Source organism: Prionailurus viverrinus, chromosome B4 (genome assembly GCF_022837055.1).
Source record: "Prionailurus viverrinus isolate Anna chromosome B4, UM_Priviv_1.0, whole genome shotgun sequence".
NCBI lineage: Eukaryota > Metazoa > Chordata > Mammalia > Carnivora > Felidae > Prionailurus > Prionailurus viverrinus.
Window position 1 is genome coordinate 115,982,439 of NC_062567.1, and position 23,308 is coordinate 116,005,746.

Below are 23,308 nucleotides of genomic sequence, written 5' to 3' on the forward strand. Positions count from 1 at the left end.
GAAGGCTGCTTCAGTAGCAAATATCCATTTGTCATCCTCTTCTAATGGGATAAAGTTGAAGAAAAAGTCTGACAAGCAATGAATTTCTGCAACCATGCATTTGCTCTTCATGCTGGCCTGATTTCTATGATGCCTCTCAGTGAGCCGCACCTACTGATATTTATGTCCAGTGAAATCCCCTCCTTGTGCAGGTAGGCTGGACCAAGTGAATCACTTCTTTTCTTTCTTTCTTTTTTTAAATTTATTTTTATTTTTTTAATATGAAATTTATTGTCACATTGGTTTCCATACAACACCCAGTGCTCATCCCAACAGGTGCACTGCTCAGTGCCCATCACCCCCCTCCCCTCCTTCCCAACCCCTATCAACCCTCAGTTTATTCTCAGTTTTTAAGAGTATCTTATGGTTAAAATGTGGCAAAAATGTTAGAATGGCACTTCCGAAATTAGATCCTAAAAATCTGTGACTTTCATCTTGCTATCTCTTGTCTCTTTTCTCCTTCTCTCTCTCTCTCTCTCTCTCTCTCTCTCTGGCTGTTTCTTGCCTGCTTGCTCAGATGGGGCAAATGGCCATGTTTTGAGTTGCCCTGTGAATAGGTCCATGTAACAAGGAACTTAAGGCAGCTTTGGACCAGCAGCCTTCAAAGAACTGAAACCCCTCAGTTCAAATTCCTGCAAGGAAATGAATTTGCCCACAACCACATAACTGAATTTGGAAGTGGATCCCTCCCAAAGAGGAGTCTTTTTTTCCAAGCCTCGGGATGCCTGAAGCCCCAGTTGGCTCCTTGGCTGCAGTTTGTGAGATACCTGCAGCAGCAGATCCAACTGAGCTGTGCCCAGATTTTTAACCTACAGAAGCTTTGAGAAAATAAGTATTGTTGGTTCAAGCCACTAAATTTAGGAGTAATTTTTTATGCAGCAATAGATAACTAATCTACTCTTCTGAAAGTGGAAGATGTTGTAGAAGAAGATGGACGATCATCATTCGGGTGGAAAAGAAGATTCACGCTAGCACAGCAGAAGGACTCAAAGAGTAGAGGGCAAGAAATAAGTTGTCTTCAGAAGATTCCAACTACTTCCCAAGAGTAACACTGCTCGAGTAGTTTTATCCCATCAGCATGTCTGGAATCAACCTTTAATTGGATAGCTGGCAATACTTTTGCTTTGGACTAGTTGTATTTCAAAGCACTTAAATTGCTCAACCTGCTCCAATACATTTACTCCTACTGTTTTCCTTATTAATGAGGCATTCAGCTTTTATAATCTAGGAGACGACCTAAAGATCAGGGTTAATTTAATTTAAAATCCATATACTAGAGAAGAAAGCCCCTGCCTGCAGTATTGATGTCAAACTGTGGGCTTCTGCAAACTCAGGAGCAAAGACCCACACAATAGCATATGCCATGTTATTATTTCCAACAGGTGCCCATAGTCATGCAGTCACAAAGTTCTACCAAAAGAGATTCTGAAAATTGGTCCCCAACTGATTTAATACTACTTATCGGAGGCTTTTGTTTGGTCAAGTGAGTGGCAAACCACTTCCTGGTTTCATTATGAAGTCTTAAATCCCACTGAGCAGCTAAGACCAATATCAATGAATCTTACATCCCTGATATTTTGGAGAAAGTCATTCATGACTGAGATAATCAAAGAGCTTAGATTTATTAGCAGTAGTTCTTATAAAATATGTGTGTTTTAACCGAATTCTATTGGCAAAATTATTTACTCCTACTGCAGGAAGTAATAAGGCCCTGCGAAGCACTCCCTGGAGGCATCTATTTCATATGTAATTTTTTTATCCCCAGTCTGTTTTCTGATTTGCGAGGGTCTACACTGAGATTGTTTCACAATTGTTTTCTATTCACCCACTCATTCGTGTGTTTATTTGGCAAACACTGGGTATATTTTCTGTGCCAAGCACCATGCTTGGTCTTGGAGATTAAAAGAGGAATAATGTAGTCCTTCAGTCAAAATAGACTAAGTTATGCTATTGTAACAAATAAGCTTAAAATAATCTCAATGGTTTAACCCAACAAGTTTGTTTCTGGTTCACACCAAGTCTATGAGGTCCATGTGATAACTCCATGGCAGCCTGGGCTACATTTCCCGAGACAAGGAAAGACCAGACTAGAAAGTTTGGTAGCAATAATTACGTGCTTCTATCAGAAAGAGATACAAGCTCTTCTGTTTGCATGACCATGTCTGCCTACAAGTAGCAGTGCCAACCCTCAACGGTTTCATGAGGTGGAGAGGTAGAAAGAAACCACACACAGACTTTGCCCCGACATCCCACCTGCAGTCTGGTTTTGTTTGCCTGTGCAGACTTGTCATAGGCATTTGTATGACGTTTTTCAGGCCTTGAAAATACTAAACATATCATGGTAACGTCCCATTATTGTCCTCATGGACAGTTAAAGGAACAGCAGCTCTGTGTTGGAGGGGACCCACCTCCCTCTCTCTAAAGATATTGTAGCCTTTACTTCCCTTTCTTCCTCTCCAGCCCAAGTAGGAAGACCTGGTCACTCCTTGAGAGTGAAGAAATGAACAAAGGAGGACACAGCTAGGATCAAGTTAGACATTGAGAATCACCATTAAATTCCCCATTATTTATTTATTTATGTAATCAGTGGGTCATTTGACAGCTATGTATTAAACATCTCTGTTATGTGCTGTGTGCTAAGAATGACATGTTGATCTAACTAGATAGGGTTCAAAAAATATAATGAGGAGACTGTCAAGCAAATAGGCAATCACAATACAGTATACTGAGTTAGGCTACAGAAATACAGAGAGCTCTGGGAACATGTTAATGGGGGGACATGGTGGGTGAGGGAAGACCTCTAGAGAAAATAATGACTGAGCAGAGGTCTAATGTATGCATAAGAATAAGCTTGGTGAAAGATCTGGGGGCAGAGTGATTGTTTCAGAAGAACAAAGGCCTGGCAGAGAGAGGGAGACAGAGAAAGAGAGCACAGGAAGCTTTTGACAGGATCAGGGAATTGCAAGAAGCATTGATTCAAGGTGAGGGCATTTGAGGAAGTGAGATTAGAAACATGAAGAGGAGCCAGGTTTCTCCAAGGACCTCTGAAGCCATGAACAAGAGTTTGGACTTTTTCTTAAGAGCAGTGGGAAGCGACTGAAAGGTTTCAAGCAGGAGAGAGTGATATGATGAGTACTTCAGATTCAAAGTAACAAATGCCCTTTACAAAAGCTTAGCAATTATTGTGCTGACAAAGGACCCACCCCAACACTTGCTCCCAGTAGTCTTGGTCTGTGGCTGGTTTCCCTAATATAGGGTGATTTATGAGAAAGTGGACTGGGGATTTGTGTGTTTGGTATGACCCAGGTATTTCCTGGTATGACCCAGGAAAGCTGCTACTACAAAACTGTCCTTTCCACACTCTGCCATCAACACTCCAACCCCACTCTTGGTTCCATCATTTTTCTATTTATCTGTTAATCAAATATGCACCAAGCACCTGCTTTGTAAATGGAATAGAGCTTGTTCAGTAAAGGAAAGAAGATAAGGAAGAAGATCTAGTGGGGGAGATAAGACGAGTTTAATAGTATTATGTGTGGGAGGAGAACAAAGCTGTAGGAACTCAGAGGAAGAAACAAACCATTCAGGCTGAGGAGCCCAGGGGAGGCTTTGTGGAGAAAATACCACTATGGCTGGCCCTTGGAAGATGAATATGATTATCTTGGGGCTGAGTGGAGTTTTCATCAGAGGCATGTCAGCTATCTGTGACAGAAACTTAAATGAACTTAAACACAAAGAGCATTTATTGGCTCACATACTGGGAAGTCCAGAGGTGCAGCTGACTCCAAGCCAAGCTGGAACCAGGGACCCAATGTTATGATCAAAGCTCTCCTTCTTTCCACTATTATTATTATTTTTTTAATGTTTATTTATTTTTGAGAGGGGAGAGGGAGGGACAGAGAGAGGGAGACAGAATCCAAAGTAGGCTCTGTGCTGTCAGTGTAAAGCCTGAGATGGGGCTCAAACTAACACCCCATGAACCCTGAGATAATGACCTGAGCCAAAGGCAGACACTCAACTGACTAAGCCACCCAGCTGCCCCTCCCTCTCTCCATTCTTAGGACAGTTTCTCTCTGGTGCTCAAATAGCTCTCAGCAAAGTCAATATATTAGCTCTACAAGGCTGCTGTAACAAATCAGAACCAAGACTGGGTAGCTTAAAACAACAGAAATCTATTCTCTCACAGTTCAGGTGACCCAGAGTCCAAAATCAAGGTGTCAACAGAGATAATTTCTTCTGGAGATTCTGAGGAAAACTCTATCATATGCCTCCCTCCTAGCTTCTGGTGTTTGCCAGAAATCCTTGGCATTCCTTTGCCTTTAGATGCATCCTACCTTCTCTGCATTTCTACTCTGTGTCTCCTTATCTAAAATCTCCCTCTTTTTTCTTGAAAGGACATCAGTCACTGAATTTAGGGACGATCCTAAATCTAGGGTGATCTTTCTTGAGATCCTTAACTCAATTACATATGCAAAGAACTTATAATAACAAGGTCATATTTCAGGTTTCATATTTCAAGTAGATATGAAATTTAAGAGGACATTATTCAACCTGCTACACCTGGCAAAGCCATCTTTCCCCCATCTATAGCACAAAGATCCCCCTCCAGTTGGCCCAGCTTGGGTCATGTACCACATCTGTGATGAATGCGCTGGGTTGTGGAGTTCAGCCCCACCAGAACGACATGATTTGAGTTCCAAGGGAAAAAAACGTTCTGCTATTAGAAAAACAGGAGAAGGTGAACTAAAGAAATATCACTGATATGGGACTCCCGGGTGGCTCAGTCAGTTAAGCATCTGACTCTTGGTTTTGGCTCTGGTCATGATCTCAAGCCCCACGTCAGGCTCTGTGCTGACAGTGCGGAGCCTGCTTAGGATTTCTCTCCCTCCCTCTCTCTGCCCCTCCCCACTCATGGTGTCCTTCTCTCTCTCAAAATAAATAAAATAAACTTTATTTAAAAAAAACACGAAAGAAATATCACTGATAGGATTCTGAAACAAGCCTAGAGCATTCTGGGAGAGGATAATGGAAAGCTGTTTGGAATTATGCTTCAGAACTGAATGGATTCTAAAGGCTAGTCTATTGGCTACATTCTCTTCTACAGATGAGGAATAAAAAGCATAGGGAGGGAGTTTCTAAAGGCTTCTGTACCTAACAGTCAGTGAGGGGCATTCTGTTAGAGGACAGGGGCTACCTGACCTGAATATGAGGAGGAAGGGGAGGAGTACCCAGGGAGCAGGATAAACCAGACAGGGAGAGGCCCAGTGCCAGGAGACATGGATGGATATTCAAAACACATTTCACCATAATTCCTACCTCTATCCCTACCTTAATTTACTTAAGCATTTTACCTATAGAGCTAAAAGTTAGACCGTTGTTTTTCAGAGGCTCCTCTGAAAACCAGTTTTGAAGTAATGTTTGCATCCATCTTCTGTAATCAGAAAAATAAGAATAACATGGAACTTTTTTTTAAGCTGAATTAATTCAATTTAAAGGGCTGCATTTTCTCCCTAAAATTATATCCTCTCTACTTTTTTGATATTTGTTAGTCTATCATTTATTTTTATTAAACCATGATCATAGTAGAAAGTAATTTTTATTTTGTGTAATTTAATTTATGGCCTGTATTTGGCAAATGAAAGTGTTGGCAGCCCTATGGTGCCTTTCCATATTTTGGGGCAGGAAGGAGATTTTACTGATTCATGAGATCCATTGACCTTGGATCCCTGGTCTCAACCAACTGCTTCATTTCACTGGGAAGCCTCAGAACTGAACAACCACAGTGAGAAATTACAAGAGACTTCTCAGAACATTCATTTTTAGAAAAAGAAAGGTGGCCTTGGTTTTGAATTGATTTTTACTGTGTCTGGCATATTTTAAGAAAACTCTGTTTTGCTCAGGATGAGATGTAGCTTGTTAGTTGCATTACTGGTTGCTAGGGGACGTGCTACTCTGGAGTGAGACATGCATGTGGTACCTCCTAAACTCCTGTAGCCTCGAGGCCTCTCCAGCATTACCCAAGGGTTCAGAAACACTCATTAGCCAAAGAAACTGAGCTGGTGGAAAGCCTCTGATTCATCTGAAAACCTTTACACGTACTTTTTCAAAAAGGAAAATTAGCAGGGCATTCTTCAGAGTAATTGACCTGTGAATTTTACTTTGATTTGTTTATCCACAACAGCCATCACACCAAGTTAGCAATATGCATGCTTCAGCCAAACCTCATGGTTGGTGACATCTGAATTGCACATCATCCATCACATTGCAAGTGCTCATGGTCCCTCCACCAGAACCACTCCTGTTAGAACAACAGTTGGAAGTAGGGCGGGGGGTAGCGTTGTGAAGGCTTATTTAAGAAGCCAGTCAGACATAAGACCGTTCTTTCCTGGGACTTAGAAGGATGAGTTTTCTCTGCCTAAGTAGAAAGCAAAGAGATATTCAAGAGTAGCATATCGGCCACTCTATAGAGTACTGAGTTTTTGTTAGGTGGTACTATTAAATCCACTTTCTTTACCTCCCCCAGCTTCTTTGGGTTTTGGTGCCTTCTTGAAGAAGGAAGGAGGTAAACAATGCCGAAAAGCCAGTAAACAAGAGAAATAAGCATGATCTAGAAGATAAGTGCCTCACCCTCCAGGCCTCAGAATAGAGAAGACAGTAAACACCGCTTACCCATTTCTTATTCATGCATTGGTTCATTCATTGATTGGCTGATTCCTTCATTCATCCGGCCACTAAAAATCAAAGTTTTATTAGTGACTATTTTATGCAAGATATTCTTAGGACAGTGAGATAGAGAGGTAATAAAAATGGACTGAAAGGAAAGGGGATTTTAGGAAACTCATTTTATTATTTTTTATTTTTTAAAGTTTATTTATGTATTTTGAGGGAGAGAGAGAGAGAGAGAGGGAAAGTGCAGGGGAGGGGGAGGCAGAGAAAGAGAGAATCCAAAGCAGGCTCCACACTGTCAGTGCCGAGCCTGATGTGGGGCTTGATCTCACGAACCCTGAGATCATGACCTGAGCTGAAATCAAGAGTCGGACACTCAACCAACTGAGCCACCCAGGCTCCCCATAAGACACTCATGTTAGCCTAGAGTTAAGGCGTTTGCTGGTATGCTGAGCACTCTTGGGCATATAGTTGGCCTCAGAAGTGCTGAGCAGGTTTCAAGCTTCTACTTCAGAAGAGGTGAAGCAGTCCAACTGACAGATTAGGGCTTGCTCTAAGCCTAATATTTTAAGGGAGAGAAACACGATATTGATAAGTGCTTCCCAGGGACAGTCAATTCCCCAGGGAAGAAAAGCAGACAAGGATACAGAATACAGCATTTGCCTGTCCTGGAGGAGTGCATTGTTCCCTGGAAACTAAACCCAGAGGAAAGCTCATTGGGAAAGAAAGGAATAGAGACCAGTCATAATTACCCTGATTTTTCGTTAATAAAATTTGTGCTTATTGATAACAAGAATGATTATTGATTATGGGGTATTGCCAATCAATCCAAGCACAGCTTTAGTGACTGCCCTTAATGATCATCACTGGGCTGGAGCCACAGAAAGACAAAATGCAAGCCTTGCCCTACAGGCCCTCATTATCCAGTTGGGAAATAAGATTGGTAAAGAAAAAGAAGACAGTCTTGCTTTCAATAGAGCTTGATGAAACCTATAAGGGAGTATAAAATCTTTTCATCCTTCTGGCATCTCATTGAAGGGCCGGTTCTATCTATTACTGAAAACAATAACAGCCATATTTATTGCATACTTGCTATGTTCCAGGTGCTATTCTAAGTGTTTTGCATATATTATCTCACTTACAACCCTATGAGATAGACAGTGTTATTATTCTGGATTTATAGATGAGGAAATTGAAGCATAGAGAGATTAAGTGACTTGCGTGAGGTTATATGGCTATTAGGTAGTGGAGCTAACATTCCAATTCAGGGGGCTGATGGGACAGCTCTTGTATAGAAGGAATGTGCTGTAGTACTCTGCATCTGAGAGACTGCTATGTCAGAACCAGGGCTCAATAGACACCAGGGTGGATGAAACCAGCTGGGACTGGCTTTTAGAGACCAGACAGGGGACAGAGCAGGTGTTTCAGGACAGGTTCCATCAGCCAGAAATGTCATAAATAGAGGTAGCCGTCCAATAGTCTGTGAGATGGGCTAGGCTGGGAGGGCTGAGCCTTGGAAACCAGACACCCTGGCAGGGGTGAAGAATGGGACTGAGATGCCGAGGTGCCTAAAGGTGAGCAAATACAGCCACACTGACAGATCACAGAAGATGGAACCGGCTGGTACTCTAAGCAGGTAGATGATAATAAAATTAATGTGTGGATGACCTGTAGGTGACTATGTTTTTGTTGAGTTTTTGGTTGCAAATGAAAGAAACTTAACATAAACCATCTTAAATAAGCAAGGAAATGTATTAGCACATAAAACTGAAATGTTCATGGGTGTGCTTGCTTCAGGCATATCTGGATTCAACCTCTCAAATCAAGACTCTGTCTCTGGGGCACCTGGGTGGTTCAGTTGGTTAAGTGTCTGACTTCGGCTCAAGTCATGATGTCACGGTTCGTGGGTTCGGCCCCACGTCGGGCTCTGTGCTGACAGCTCAGAGCCTGGACCCTGCTTTGGATTCTGTGTCTCCCTCTCGCTCTGCTCCTCCCCCACTCACGCTCTGTCTCTCTCTCTCAAAAAACAAAAAAAAAAACATTAAAAAAAAAAACAAGAATCTGTCTCTTTATCTCTGGAATCTGCTTTTTGGTTGTTGCTGACTTCATTCTCAACCAGACTTTCTTCTTATAGTAGTTTCTGAGAATTTAACAATGACAATGAAAAGAAAGGCTTATTTTCCCCATCGTTTATTATTTAATTAAATTAAATGTTTCTTTAACGCCTATGTATCCCCATAAGGAATACAGTGGTGAAAAAAATAGGTAAGTTTCCTTCCTCATGGAGATTCTATTGAGGAGGGAGAAAATGGGCAGTAAACAAACAAATACAAATACAGTATTAAGTACTGCTAAGTGCTATGAAGAAAAAAAATAAATCCAAGTACGGGTATGGTACTTTGTTATAGCCACCCAAATGGACTAAGACAGTGATTAAAGTAGGTCCCACCAAGCAAATGACATCTGAGTAGCCGTGTGAATGAAGCCAAGGAGTGAGCCAGTGGACATATGGAGAAAGAGTGCTCCAGGAGAAAGGAAGAGCAAGCCCAAAGCCAGCTCTGCTCAATTTGAGAATTAGGCTTTAAATGTCATGTTGATGATCTCACAGTTCATGGGTTTGAGCCCCAAGTTGGACTCCATGCTGGTGGTGGGGAACCCGTTTGGGATTCTCTCTCTCTCTCTGTCTCTGTCTCTCTGTCTGTCTCTCTCTCTCTCTCCACCTCTCCTGCTCTCTTTCTCTCTCTCAAAATAAATAAATAAACTTAAAAAAATAAATGTCATGTTGAATATACAAAGATGATTAAGACTTGGACCCTGAAGTCCAAGGAGTAAATAGTCAAAGAGGAAGAAATGGGCAGGTTTAAAAATGTAAACAATAAAGATGGATTGATATCATAACGCTCCTGATAATGAGTGTTAGGCACGGTGTGGGGCATGAAGGCAGGAATGATTGGGGAAGGCGTCAGTTTGGAATCAACCCTATACTCCTTAGGGTTAAAACTATAGCATTTTGATCATCACACACGATAAACAAAATCAGGGCTGTGATTTCCATACTGGGATCTTCAGCGATTGTTGTTTCACTTTTTGCACAATACTTAAGAGTAGCAGGTTATACCTAGATCTGTGCTCTGGCCTGTAGCATCTTGTCATTGGTGTGGTGACGAATATGAAGTCCATCAGGAAAGAATGGAAAAATAAGCTTTGCGTCACAAAAGTTAACCTTAAAATCAAATGTTTCTTATGGTGTTGTGAATAAAGAGATATTTGCTAAGAATGCCCAACTAAAGCCACCAGTCAAGCTCACTTGCCCTTTCTGGCTCTCTCTCTCTTTCTATTGAATGCACTGAAGAATGATTTATCTTTTAACTTAACCTTAATTCACAATTTCACAATTAATTAAATATCAGCCTAATCATTATACCCACAAAGCATTTAAACTGATGTTGGGAGAATGATGGGGAAATGAATAATGCTTTGAAGGTCCATTTCAATTTAGTTATTTGATTAATGAATATTCCACAAGGGCATTTGGGAGATGACCTCTGTTGATGACTTAAAAAAAGACATGTCTGTTTAGATAATGAGAAGACAAAGCGAGCTTGAGTTATCGCTGGGTGTACGTTGTGTAGAATTACAAGGATTAATCCATACAAAATGTATTAGTTTTCCCATGGCTTGTTGAAGATAACAGAGAATTGTAAGATCAATAAATAAAGTTTGGCATTTCAAAGATGCTGCTTGATGATAAACTGTGCGGTGTGCACCCCGGACTGCCAGCCGGGGTGGTTCTGAGCACAAGACGCCCACCAGAGGCTTATGAAAGAAAGCTGGGCTTGTTCCTGATAAGGCTTATGGTGGGGAGGGCTGTTTGCCTCATAAACTCTCCCTAATCCCTCCTAACACCTGACCTTTCGATTGCTTAGATGTAGAAGAAGAAAATTGGTTGTCACCAGCTTCCCGTATATTCAAACAAATAAGAAACAGCTTACCTTGTTTTGTGGTTTAGAAGGAAACTTTCCCAGGCAGTTTCGTGATCAAAAGCGCATATTGCAAAAGGGAATCAAATATAGGTCAAAGATGCTGACTGCAGAGCCTGATAAGAGTAGGGCTCAGAGGAGGAGGTGTTTCAATCACAACCAGACTGCCTTCTTCAGCAGAGAAACACTTATCACAAACTCAACATCGTAATCTTGGACAGTTAAGTTACTTTCTGTCTTTAATTATGCTAAATCTTAGCACAGTCTAAGCTGAATCAAAAATTGGGGTCAGCAGGGTCCCCCAAGGACTGGAGTTATTTGAACATAAAGCAAACGCTAGAGAAGGTTTAATTTTTATAGTAAGCAAAATAGTACTTCGTTCCCTCCTGAGTTGTTTTTCCCTTTAAACCATGGAAATGACTCTCCAAATGCCAGATTTGTGTTCATTCAATAGATAACTAATAATCCAGATCCTCTTTGTGCTGAATTTCCTGGTAGCAAGTTGAGAACCTGAACTGCCATGGGCCTTATGGGACCTTTGGATGTCCAGCCCCGAGAGTGGAAAGCGGTGCCTGCAATTGCTAAGCCTGGGGAGAGACTGGGAGGGGACCGGCTACTGGTGCCCACCCCCTTCCCAGTGTATAAAGGGTAAGTTAACACTTTCTAAAACCATCTGTTAAGCAAATCTGAATGAGTCTAATTCTGAGGGAAGAAAGATGGGAATACTCTTTTAGAAACAAGAGACTTTACGATATGGTTTGGACTTCAAGGCTTTTGTTTGGAATAATAGAAATTTTAGAAACTACAAGGTCCCAAATCCAGTGGTGGCATTGCAACTGGTTAACTGTTCAGTTTGGGGCACAACGTTTATTCTAAAAATGGAAGAAATTTGTTCAACTCAAAGTTTTCTCTCGGCGCAAAATCTCTCTTCTTCAGAGTGTTATTCCTTGCATGGGCAACAATATCTGAGATTATGGCACAGGAATTGTTTGTAGTCATTGTCATGTGACCATTAGGAAAAAGTCTTTTTTTTTTAAATGTTTTATTTATTTTTGAGAGGGAGAGAGAGACAGAGTGGAGTGGGGAGGGGCAGAGAGAGAGGGAGACACAGAACCCGAAGCAGGCTCTAGGCTCTGAGCTGTTGGCACAGAGCCCCACATGGGGCTCAAACCCACGAACTGTGAGATCATGCCCCGAGCTGAAGTCTGATGCTTAATCAACGAGCCACCCAGGCGCCCCTAGGAAAATATTCTTTTAGTCTTTTGGATAGTTGTTTCCTAGAACTTGAGTTCTCTTTTTTTTTTTTTTTTTTTTTTTTTTCTTTTTAGATGTCCTTTAGCATAAATCACCCAGCAGGAAGTTATTTGTTACACTCAGCATTTATTTGCACTCACTTCCAAAAAATGACTTGAGAGCCAGGTTTCTCATATCCTTTGTAGTATTGCATGATGGTTTTGGCATTTTTTGGCATACAATCATTTTGGGCTTGAAATATTCGAGCTAGCGTGGTAATTTCTAAGGTTATTGTCAAGGGAAAGTTCTTGCTTTAATTTTGCCTTAAAAAGATCCCCTTATGCTGAATATTTCCAAGATAACCTTCCTCCAGGAGATCATTTAAAAGTCAAATGACAAGACTGGCTTTCATTTTCCCTTGTCAAGTCCAGAAAGACTTTCTCAAAAATATTTAGCATCCTGCTCTTTGGCAAAGCAGCATCTGGAGTTTGCCTAGGATAGCAGGCACTTTTTCTCACTCCTGCTCTCTTTTCATAAATGGGGAATTCCTTGCCATTGGGATCAATTCAGACCTGGTGTAGGGAGAGTTTGATTGATTGATTCTAGCGCCTCTCTCTGGGCCTTGCATTGTCTTTCTGAACACACCTTTAGTTTGGACTTGAGCTCCACTCCAATGACCAATTTTTCTACCATTGTGCCTTCATCTTTGTGTCTTCTCTGGGGCCTCAGTTCCTGACAGCAATGGCAGCCTGCTCCTTGAACTGGTGCATCATGACTGCCTATCTGATATTACCTGACATTCCTCCTCGATGCCAAACACTTGCCTGGCTTTGTCAGTAAACACTAGACCTTGTTCTGATTCACTAACAGGTTGCAAATCTTCAAGACTATTCTCAGGGATAGACAGGCACCAGGGCTCCAGAGGCCTGACTACTTCCTTATCTGTAGCTAGCTTTGTACTTCTGACTTTGGCTGCTTCTTGAATTCATTTCTCGATTTTAGTCCAAGCAGAACTGATACCTGGCTTTAACATCCCAGGTGATTTCATACTCACCAGTGGGCATTACAATTTTAACAATGTACAACATTACCTTTGGTCAACTGACATAAGCGTTCTCCTTATTAGAAACTGATCAACATGCAAATTCTTTTCTCATTTGTTGATAACCAGCATTGTCCTTCAGAGTCTATACAGGGACCTGGATTTAACCACTCCAGACATACCCGGTGACAATCCCAGGTTGTATTCTTATAAATACAATTGCTGTCCTGTCAACTTGGCCATCATAATAGCCTGGCAGTCCTCTTTCTGTCTGACAAACTGCTTCTCCCATCAGCAAGCTCATTCTGTTGAGAACATCTGCTTTCTTGTTTTAGGGCCTCCTCTTTTTGGCCGCAGGATAGCCAGCTACATTCTGCTTATCCACATGCTAATAAAGCCAACAAACTTGACTGAATAACAGATTGATATAGGGCAGCTTTGCTAAAAGAAAATGCCCTATTACTGGTAGCAGAAAATGCTACCAGTGTCTTTTCAGTTTTTCACTTGCTCCCATTTTTCCATCTTTTCCCTTACATAGCTGGTCCTACTTTATCATTAGTATCCCAGTGGGAAAGAGCCTCCACAGGGAAAGGATACTGAAGCTGTCCTGTTGACAACCTGTTCCCCTGCTTGCATTTTCATGGCTGAAACCCATGATTATATTTGCTACCTACCCTTTATCACTTCAGTTTTCATGAAAGAAAAAGAATTTGAGAAGCAAATGCGATAGGAATCTAAAAAGACCAGAAAGTATACTTAAGAACTGGATCTCCAGCAGAGCGGAGGTGTTTGGGAGAGTAGTTGCAATCTTTATTCAGAAATGGACCCAATTCAGAGGGCTTTTAGTGAAGTGAAATCTCACAGTTGATAATCATCAGACGTGATTTTTCCATTGAACTACCATCGTGGAGTCCTTTTAAGACACTAAACTTATTTTCCCCACTCCATAAAAGTTCAAAATCAGGGCTTATTGTGAGTATACCATGCCTTTAAAGTCCGTGGGAGGGGAGGGAGTTTCTCCTATTCCCTAAAGCAAAAGACAAATTTGCACATACAGATAAAATACAAAAATTCTTAGGATCTTGGCATATGGTAAATGTTAAATTTGGCCTGAGGAGTAACACCTCTCTAGAAAAAGAGACGTGAGGGAAGCCTTGCTGGATAATGTTTTCAATGCAAACTTGCAAGTCAAATGCTAGGGCTACAGGTGACTGTGGAGCAGAAATCTGAGTTCATCTCATTTTAGATTCATCTTCCCTGGACTATCAGGAGTCTTGTACCCCCTGAGGCTTGGATGTAAACAGGGTGAGGCAATCTCTAGCATTCCCAGGATCCTTGATTGTGAGTACTGTGATTTAGGAGGGTGCTCCTAAGTTATTCCTACCAATTATTTCTCCCCTTGGATAAATTCTTAGTATTTGAGAGCACAAATGAAAGTGGAAATTGGGGCAGAGGTGGCACAAATACAGTGATCTACACCTTATCTTTGTGAGTTGTCTTCAAGCCATCACTTTTTTGTTTGTTTTTAAGCAGATGTGGCATTTTCCCATAGCAGGAGAAACTGTAGATAAGTTCTTCCATTATAGAGCCACTGGAAGGACTGATTGGGGAATATTTGATTGCAAAACAAACAAAAACTTTGCCAAATTAAGAATACAGAAGGACCTCAAGGGACTCATCTGTAGGAGGTTCAGCTTTACTTTATACTGGCTGGCTCTGGGACATGGAATGTGAAGACAATCTCTCGGCAACTGTCTTTTCTCCGTTTGTCTATGGCCCAGCTTGACTTTGATCTGTCCATATCCCCAAAAATAAAATCCAATTCACTCTACTCAAGTTTAGGAGTTATTCAATGTCTTTTCAACCTGTGGTCTAGCCGGGAAAGTGCTCTTGTATACCTTATCCCTAGCTTGGTGATAAGCAAATGGTGGGCACTCAATCAATGTATATTTGACAAATTAATTAATAAATTAGTCAAATAAGCTTTAAACGAATTGGAGAAATAACACTGTGAAACCTCTTTATCCAAAATATCAGGGAAGCAATGGCCTCAAGGAAAACAAAAATTGATTTGAATGAGGAACAGACACAACAGTTCACTAACATAAGGACCTCTGAATAATATTCTGGGTTGTATTACAGAAGGAGGGAGACAGAACACAGAAATATGTATAGATGTTGAAGGACATCGGGGAGGGAGTTGTTTCTCAGAGGAATGTGGGGTGCAAAGATCCCCAAAGCTGCCTACACACCGGCTTCATGCTTTAGTTTCTCTGAAACATCATGTCTTAAAAGAAGATTTCCACAAGAGGACCACAGAAGATAAAGACATAAGGCTTCATTAGTGTAGAAAACATTTTTGCATAGTTTGATGAGAATCATTCAGTTTAATGAGAATCTCCCTACCCTGCTATTTGATCAAATTCCCCATTATACCCTTGATTTTTAGGTCCTTGGCCTTTGATTAGCCAAGAAACTTGTTAGGCCAGGTTAGCAATAATCCCTTACTCTTGATATATACTCAAGAACTGTCTACTGACCCCCTCACTCTGACTAAATCTCCAGCTGCCCTTTCTATACTTGGAACTGAGTTCAATCTTTCTCTCCTATTATAATAGCCTTGAATAAAGTCTTCCTTACTGTTTAAAAAAAGTGTTGGAATAGTTTGTCTTTCAGTCCTTCTCTACTCACGAACCATTCTTCCCACTCCATCAGGTGGCTTTCCTCGCCTCTCTGGGGAAGAGGGAACAATGGTTGCCTCTTCCTATAGTACATCCAGAATATAAGACAGAGATGCTTACATTAGTGAATTTTTCTTTTTCTGACATCTTATTTTTTTCTTTTATTTTTTATTTTTTAGAATATACATCCAAATTAGTTAGCATATAGTGCAACAATGATTTCAGGAGTAGATTCCTTAATGCCCCTTACCCATTTAGCCCATCCCCCCTCCCACAACCCCTCCAGGAACCCTCAGTTTGTTCTCCATATTTATGAGTCTCTTCTGTTTTGTCCCCCTCCCTGTTTTTATATTAGTTTTGTTTCCCTTCCCTTATGTTCATCTGTTTTGTCTCTTAAAGTCCTCATATGAGTGAAGTCATATGATTTTTGTCTTTCTCTGACTGACTAATTTCACTTAGCGTAATACCCTCAAGTTCCATCCACGTATTTGCAAATGGCAAGATTTCATTCTTTTTGATTGCCAAGTAATACTCCATTGTGTGTGTGTGTGTGTGTGTGTGTGTGTATCTATCTATCTATTTATCTATATATAGATACACACACACACACCACATTTTCTCCATCGATGGATGAATGGATACATTAGTGAACTTTTATGCCTCTTCCTCATTTAAGTCCATTTTTGTTTTCTTTGAGGCCATTCTCTAAAGATTTGGGTAGAGAGATTTTGTGATGGTATTTCTCTAATTCATCTAAATACTATTTGATTCATTCATTCATTCAACAAAAATATATTGAGTGCCCACCATTTGCTAATCACTGTACTAAGTAATACACATACAAGAATCCTTAAAACCCAGTCATGCATTTTGTCTCCTTTTGAATTAACTTGAACTATTTTTAAAAATTAAAACAATAGTAAAAATGGAATGACCTCATATACATTTCACCCCCCTCTCCCAACTTCTCATCTCCCAGGAAGGATCCTACAGATTTTTCTCTGAATCCAAACATAAACATGGGTTCAGGAGAGCTAACCTGATAGTTTCTCTTACAATTTGAAGTTGATATCTCATAGGTGTTCCATTTCCATTTTTTTCATGGAAAGTTTTCAAGTAATCTTGATGTCAAGGGAAGAACTTTTATTCTCACTGTCTAGACCATTACAGATGCTCTGTGAATATCTGTTGAATGACCTATTGTCCACACAGATTCTTTGGCTACTCCCATGGAAGCTTCTATTTCTACTTGGCCTCCAATGACCATTCCTTCATCTGATCTACTATTGTATGATAAATATACCCTTGTATGTATGTTTTCCATACTATTTGGTTACTCTTGTCTTATATGTATATCTTGTTTCCCAACTAGAATAAAAACTTCTTGAAAGTTCAAGGGTACAGCTCACATTATTAAAAGATAACAATGTGACAGGCTTTGGACTAGGTATTGGGGATATGATATAAAACAAAAAACAAAAACAGCTAGCATTTATGAGCACTTCATTAAGCACTTCACATGAATTAATTCAATTACAACCCTATGAGGCAGGTACTATTATTACCAACACTTTACCATTGAGGAACCTGAGCACAGAGAGATTAAGTAACTTGACTAAGGCTGCCCAGCCAGTAAGTGGTAGCACCAGGTTTCAAACCCATAGAGTCCAACTCCAGACTCCATGCTGCTGTTGGGATCTCTGTTTTATAGTCTGACTCATAATTCCTGGTTAATTAATGTGAATATATGGGAAGATAAAATTTTTCTACCATTCACTCAATATTAAAAGAACTGTGTTGGAGAAAATAGGTTGGCAAGTTTGACATCCTTTTAGCTGCTTTGCTTGAAGAGATGCCTGCTGTTCTGGAAATAACTTCAGCATGACACTGTGTTTTGCCAGCCTCCCAGCTAACTTTAAATCGTGTGGGTCACAACTATAAATGCTCTGTCCTTTTTCTTGTAGGGATTTTGAATTTGCAGAGCTTACATAAGTAGATGTTGTTAAGACAAGGATGAGAGATGATTTGATTCTGGTATATTTGCTCAGGAAGGAAGTGCAATAGAGAATTAGCCCTGAGGGGAAGGACTTCTGATAGCAGTTTTTCATTTTCCAGAGAATCCACTGAGCCTCTAAGCAAGTCATTTTACTTCTATCTTCCTGTTTACTCTCTCTAAACTGTGTGAGATAATTCCTATGCCTCCCGGAAGCAGATAAAGAGGCTAGCTTATTTAAATATCAGAAGAAAATAGGATAAAAAATTGTATGATTACATGTTCATGCTATACTAAACAACATCAGAGTCATAAAAAGTTTAAATGGCTCAATGCCTTGATGCATGAGTAGCACACTGACAAGATTAAGCCCTGTTAAGCCTTCTATGCACCCATTCTGGATTTATGAAGTTTAACTGAAATAGCCTTTGAGGGTCTATCCTAAAGGAATCAGTATGAAATATCATCAGGAGGGGCTTTAACTCAAGACTTCACAAAAACAAAAGAAATGGTTAAGAATGACATGACTTACATAGTATAAATAGACTAGGATATTATACATACATAAATAAATGATAAATTCTGTGTATACCAGGTTCCGAAATAAACTACCAATTTGTCCTCACTTAGAAAGCGATGACCACCCTTTCCCAATAAAGTTGAAAGAAAAGTCTCATCTATTATGGATTCTTTATTCAGACTCTCTTGGTTTCATGTGTGTTTCTCATCATCCGTGCTGAGGTTGGTAGTATCATTGTATTAGACCTTATGTCTTTTTGGAGATGATTTTCAGGCTCTGTGAATGTATTGGTATAAAGTTTACTATTAGTGGCCTTTATCAATTGATAGGGACTTTGACATTCTCTAATGGGCTCCTCAAGATGTCTATAGCCATGATTTGTTAAACTTAGAATGGCGTGTCTAACCTTGTCTGTTGTGTGCTCCCTACTCTGCTACTTGACAGATAGACATATTTAATCATCAGGTGAGGGTCCAAGCTGAAGAAGACAAAATCTTATTATTCAGTACCATGAAAATCTCCCGACTCAACAGAACCGTAATCTTGCAAACAAAATAAAAACAAAGACCTTTATGCTTAATATCATTATGCCTTTATTATTAAGTCTTTATTGCCTTAACATAAAGATGCCTAGGGCATCTTAACTTCCTTTTGGATAATGAAATACAAATCCCATTGTGTGCGAGACAAAGTGAAGAAATGGAGAAATGGAGAAACAGCTTCAGAAAGTGAAAGAGAAAAAAATGTGTACTGAATATCCTATCTTGTTTTGCATTCGAATTGCGATGAGATGGTTTTCTTTTTTTCCTTCTTTCTGAGGAAATACATATTTTGGATGTGTCCTTGATGCAGGAAATTGTGTTTGTTTACTTCTACCCAGGCCCAGTGGCTCAATCTTTTCAGTTATCATGAGCTATTTGGAATATAGGAATAAGAGAATAATTTCACAATAGAAATTCTGTAGAATGAGAGGATGGATTAGATAAGAAAGAAACCTAAGTGCAATTACAACATGGCTTTCAGATTGGGCTATACTGTATCTCAAAGTATACCAGGTATGAAACTGTACTTTGTAAAGAATGAAGGGTTATCTAAATGCAAGGTAGCTGCTTTGCTGTAAGAGTTTGAGTGTTCTAACTCTCTTTGGAGTTTGGATACATTAGCAGTAGCCAATTAATCTCAGAAGCATAAGCACAGAAATGGAGTATGTCTTCTTCTGATCAGTGTGCAGTAAAAGCCCATTTTCCATTTGATTTGGACCACTCTTTCTAATTTAAATTTTGGTGGAGCTGAGGTTTGTTTGCCGAGTAATGCCTCCATGTGATCATACCTAAGAAAGCACACTTAGTGAACTGTGTACATGGTGACATTACTTTTGTGCAAGCGTTTGGACAGTTAGTTCTGTGCTCTTTGTGATGTGGTGAGGACAAGACAGTCCTGGAACTGGGTCAATTCATCAGTGCTCATATCATTATGTACTTCCCACAGTGGGAAGCCACACCATCTTGGCAAAAGGTGGGTTCTTGATCCTACCTTATTTCTCACTATCCCACAGAGCAATGAATTGCCCCTTAAAGTTTTTTTAGGATTAAAACTAGAATTCGTCAATCAGATTTGGGATGTCATTAGCTGTAGCAGGATTCCTCTGCCTCTTTTCATGCAACTGTTGCAAAATGAATGGAATAAGACTCCCCATTAATGCCTGGGGGTGTGAACAGGATGTCGTCATGGAGAAACAGAGCTAGCTCCACACTTACATTTTGGCTCGCCTGCTTCCCAGCTGTGGAAATATGGACAAGTCACTCAAACTTTCATAACTTTTGTTTCCTGTCTACCAAATAGTGATAATACCCACTTTGCAGGACAGTAGGAGTGTGGGCTTTACCTGCAGGTACCACCTCAGCAGAGCTTTCCCACAAGTCTCAGCCTAATGCAAATCATTGTAAATGTAATCTCTTTGAAGGCTTCTAGCAGAGATATTGCTGATTGTTGATAACCACCAGCCTTCACTTTGGCAAACTAGGTATCAGACACCCATGCATATGATAAAAAGCCCCAAGAAAGGAAAGTGAATCTCACGCCCAGGTGGGATTGTGATGGCATGGGCTTGGATGATGGCAGATGTGTTGTGGCCTCCAGGAGCCCAGGCTGGTGACTCCCTTTTGGCCAACACAGGTCCTGGTTCAGGGCAAGGTCCAGCAATGTGACTCTATTCAACTGATAACCCCCAAGTACACCCATGTGCAATTTGCTCTCTCTACCAGGCCCCCATATCTGTGCCTCTAAGCCTGTAAAGTCAGCCCAGGCCTCATCCACCAGACTATCCAGCTGGAGCATGAAGATTTTATGAGGGCATAGTCTGAATGCTTGTATTCCTTCCAAATTCATACGTTGAAATCCTAACCCTCAAAATGATTGTTAGGAGGTGTGGCCTTTGGGAGGTGCTTAGGTCGTGAGGGTAGAACCCTCATGAATAGGATTAGTGCCCTTATAAAAAAGGCTTCAGAGAGATCCCTTTCCCTTTATATCATGTGAGGCCACAGTGAGAAGACTATGAAGTCTATGAATCAGGTAGAAGGGTCTCATCAGACAACATATTTGCTGGTGCCATGATTTTGGACTTCCCAGGCTCTAGAATTATGAGAAATAAATATTTTTTGTTTGTAAGTCACCCAGTTCATATTTGTTATTTTTATTATAGCAGTCAGAACAGAGTAGAACAACGAGGAACCCAGCAGATATAGGATGTTAAAGAAATGTGAGTTTCCTTTTCTTCTCCTCTCTTGTTACAATGCACTTGGTTCCTGTGTTAATATAATTGTGCTACTCACAAGAATAACATTGAGTATATATAGTATTTGGTGGCTTTCCTCAGATCCAATTTTTGCTTATCCAGTGTAGATACTTTATCCATTCTGGCTATGGACTTAAATAGTACATAAGAAAAACAAATAAAGAACGGCCATTTATTCTATGCTTTAATAAAACTTTTGTTTTAAATTAGGGGGTGAAATTATGGGTATATAATGCTTTACACAAAATAAAAATTAGACTTGGTACCAATAATTTTCAACCTGAAAACCAAACATTTCATTTAGTTCTTGTTGTATGGCATGTTCATTTAGTGAGGCTGCTTGGAAGGTATTTTTAAATTCAGCCACTTAAATCATCATGTCTCACATACTGTCTAGAAGATGCTATGTTTCATTATCAAACAAACATTATGTACTGTGGTTTATGAGTCATTAAAGAAACAGAAGATATGCTGTCACTCCCAAATAATGCTTGTTACTATTATTGATGATATGTCTTCATAGAACCTCTAATCTCAAATAGCATTATAATTGAAATACATAAAATTCCAGTAATGCAGATATTCTAAAGGATTATCATATCCACAGTCCATGCTTTCATTTCTTTAGCAAACATCTATCTAGCATCTACTATGTGCGATACAGTGCTAAGCCCTGAGGACTCAAAAAATAAGTAAGGCCCAAACAAAGCCTTATGCAAATCAATTAGCATTTAGACAAATTTAATTAGACACTATGTTAAGGTCTGGTTTACTTTAACCAGACAAGCAATCTCTGTACTCTAAAGAAACTCCTATTATGGCAGAATTAAGAAGAACCTGTTGGGAAGTAGATTAAAAACAAAAAGCAAAACTCAGAAAATGATTTCTGAAAACCATGTCATTTGGAAGAAACTGAGAGTTCATTCAAAAATATCTCTACATTGTGTTTAAATGTATTTTTAGTCTAAGGTAAGAAAGGGAGAAAATTGGAGGGCATCTCAAATCGGATTTTTTTTCCTTTGGTTATCTTAAAAGCTGTCAAGAAGACTATGCCTGAAAAAACAAAGACCATCATGAGGTTTATATTTAGCCAAGTGATTCACACTATACATGTTGTCATTTCTGTAGCTATTTCAGCTAAGAAAAGAGAATATTGATAGAGTCAAAATAGCCAAAAGGACTATTACGAAGACACTTAATCTGTTTTTTTCTAATAAATGTGAAAGTAATTAGGTTCCTACTGTTAGAGAGAGAGAATTTCTTTAAAAGTTTTTGACGCCACACAGCTCTAATACTCCAAAGTAACGTATCTATAGTACTGTGCGTGTCTATGCCCCAAAGACTTTGAGACTTTTATCATGAAGACATCATTTACAGTAATATCAAAAGATTGCTTTGTAGGACTCTGTAAGCTTAAGTTAAACTAAGGAAATGTTGAGGCAATGATCAATAAAAATCAATACTTAATTATTTAAGATTTTTTAAAATAATCTCTACACCTGGGGCACCTAGGTGGCTCAGTTGAGTGTCCGACTTCGGCTCAGGTCATGATCTCAGGTGAGATCAGGTCCATGAGTTTGATCCCCGAATTGGGCTCTGTGCTGGCAGCTCAGAGCCTGGAGCCTGCTTCAGATTCTGTGTCTCCCTCTCTCTCTGCCCCTCCCCCACTCATGCTCTGTCTCTTTCAAAAATAAATAAACATTAAAAAAATTAAAAAAAATAATCTCTACAACCAGTGTCGAGCTTGAACCCCAAACTCCAAGATCAAGAATTTCATGCTCTACTGACTGAGCCAGCCAGACATCCCAAATGAACACTTATTTTTAATAAATTTTAGATTGTTTTCCATTTTTATATTTTAAAATGTTCCTCTGACATATGTATAACACTTCAAAATATTAATGTATTTAAAGTAATGTGTTTTACTCATACATACTATAATAGAAGTCTAATTTGCAATGGAAAAATGATAAATGAATAAAAAATTATACTTTGTAATATGTCTTTATCACTAACCATACCTTGGGAAACCCAATGACATGGATCATGAGAACAAATCTGAGGTATTTTATCTACTCAGTGGAAATTTACCCAAAGTTCAGACTTAGTACCCGGGAGAAAATGAACATTCTTGTAGGTATCTCAATATACAGGAATATTTTTTACAGCCCCTTAACATTAACTGAAGTCCCACTATGTGCAGGCATTGCCCTAGGTGTTGGACATTCAACAATGACTAAGACACACTCTCCTATTCCAGGATTTCACTGTCAAGGAAAACACACAAAGTGCAATGTGACAAAGAACAATGGAATGTCTACAGCTTTGTGGGACTGTACCAATCCTTATTCAAATAGAAA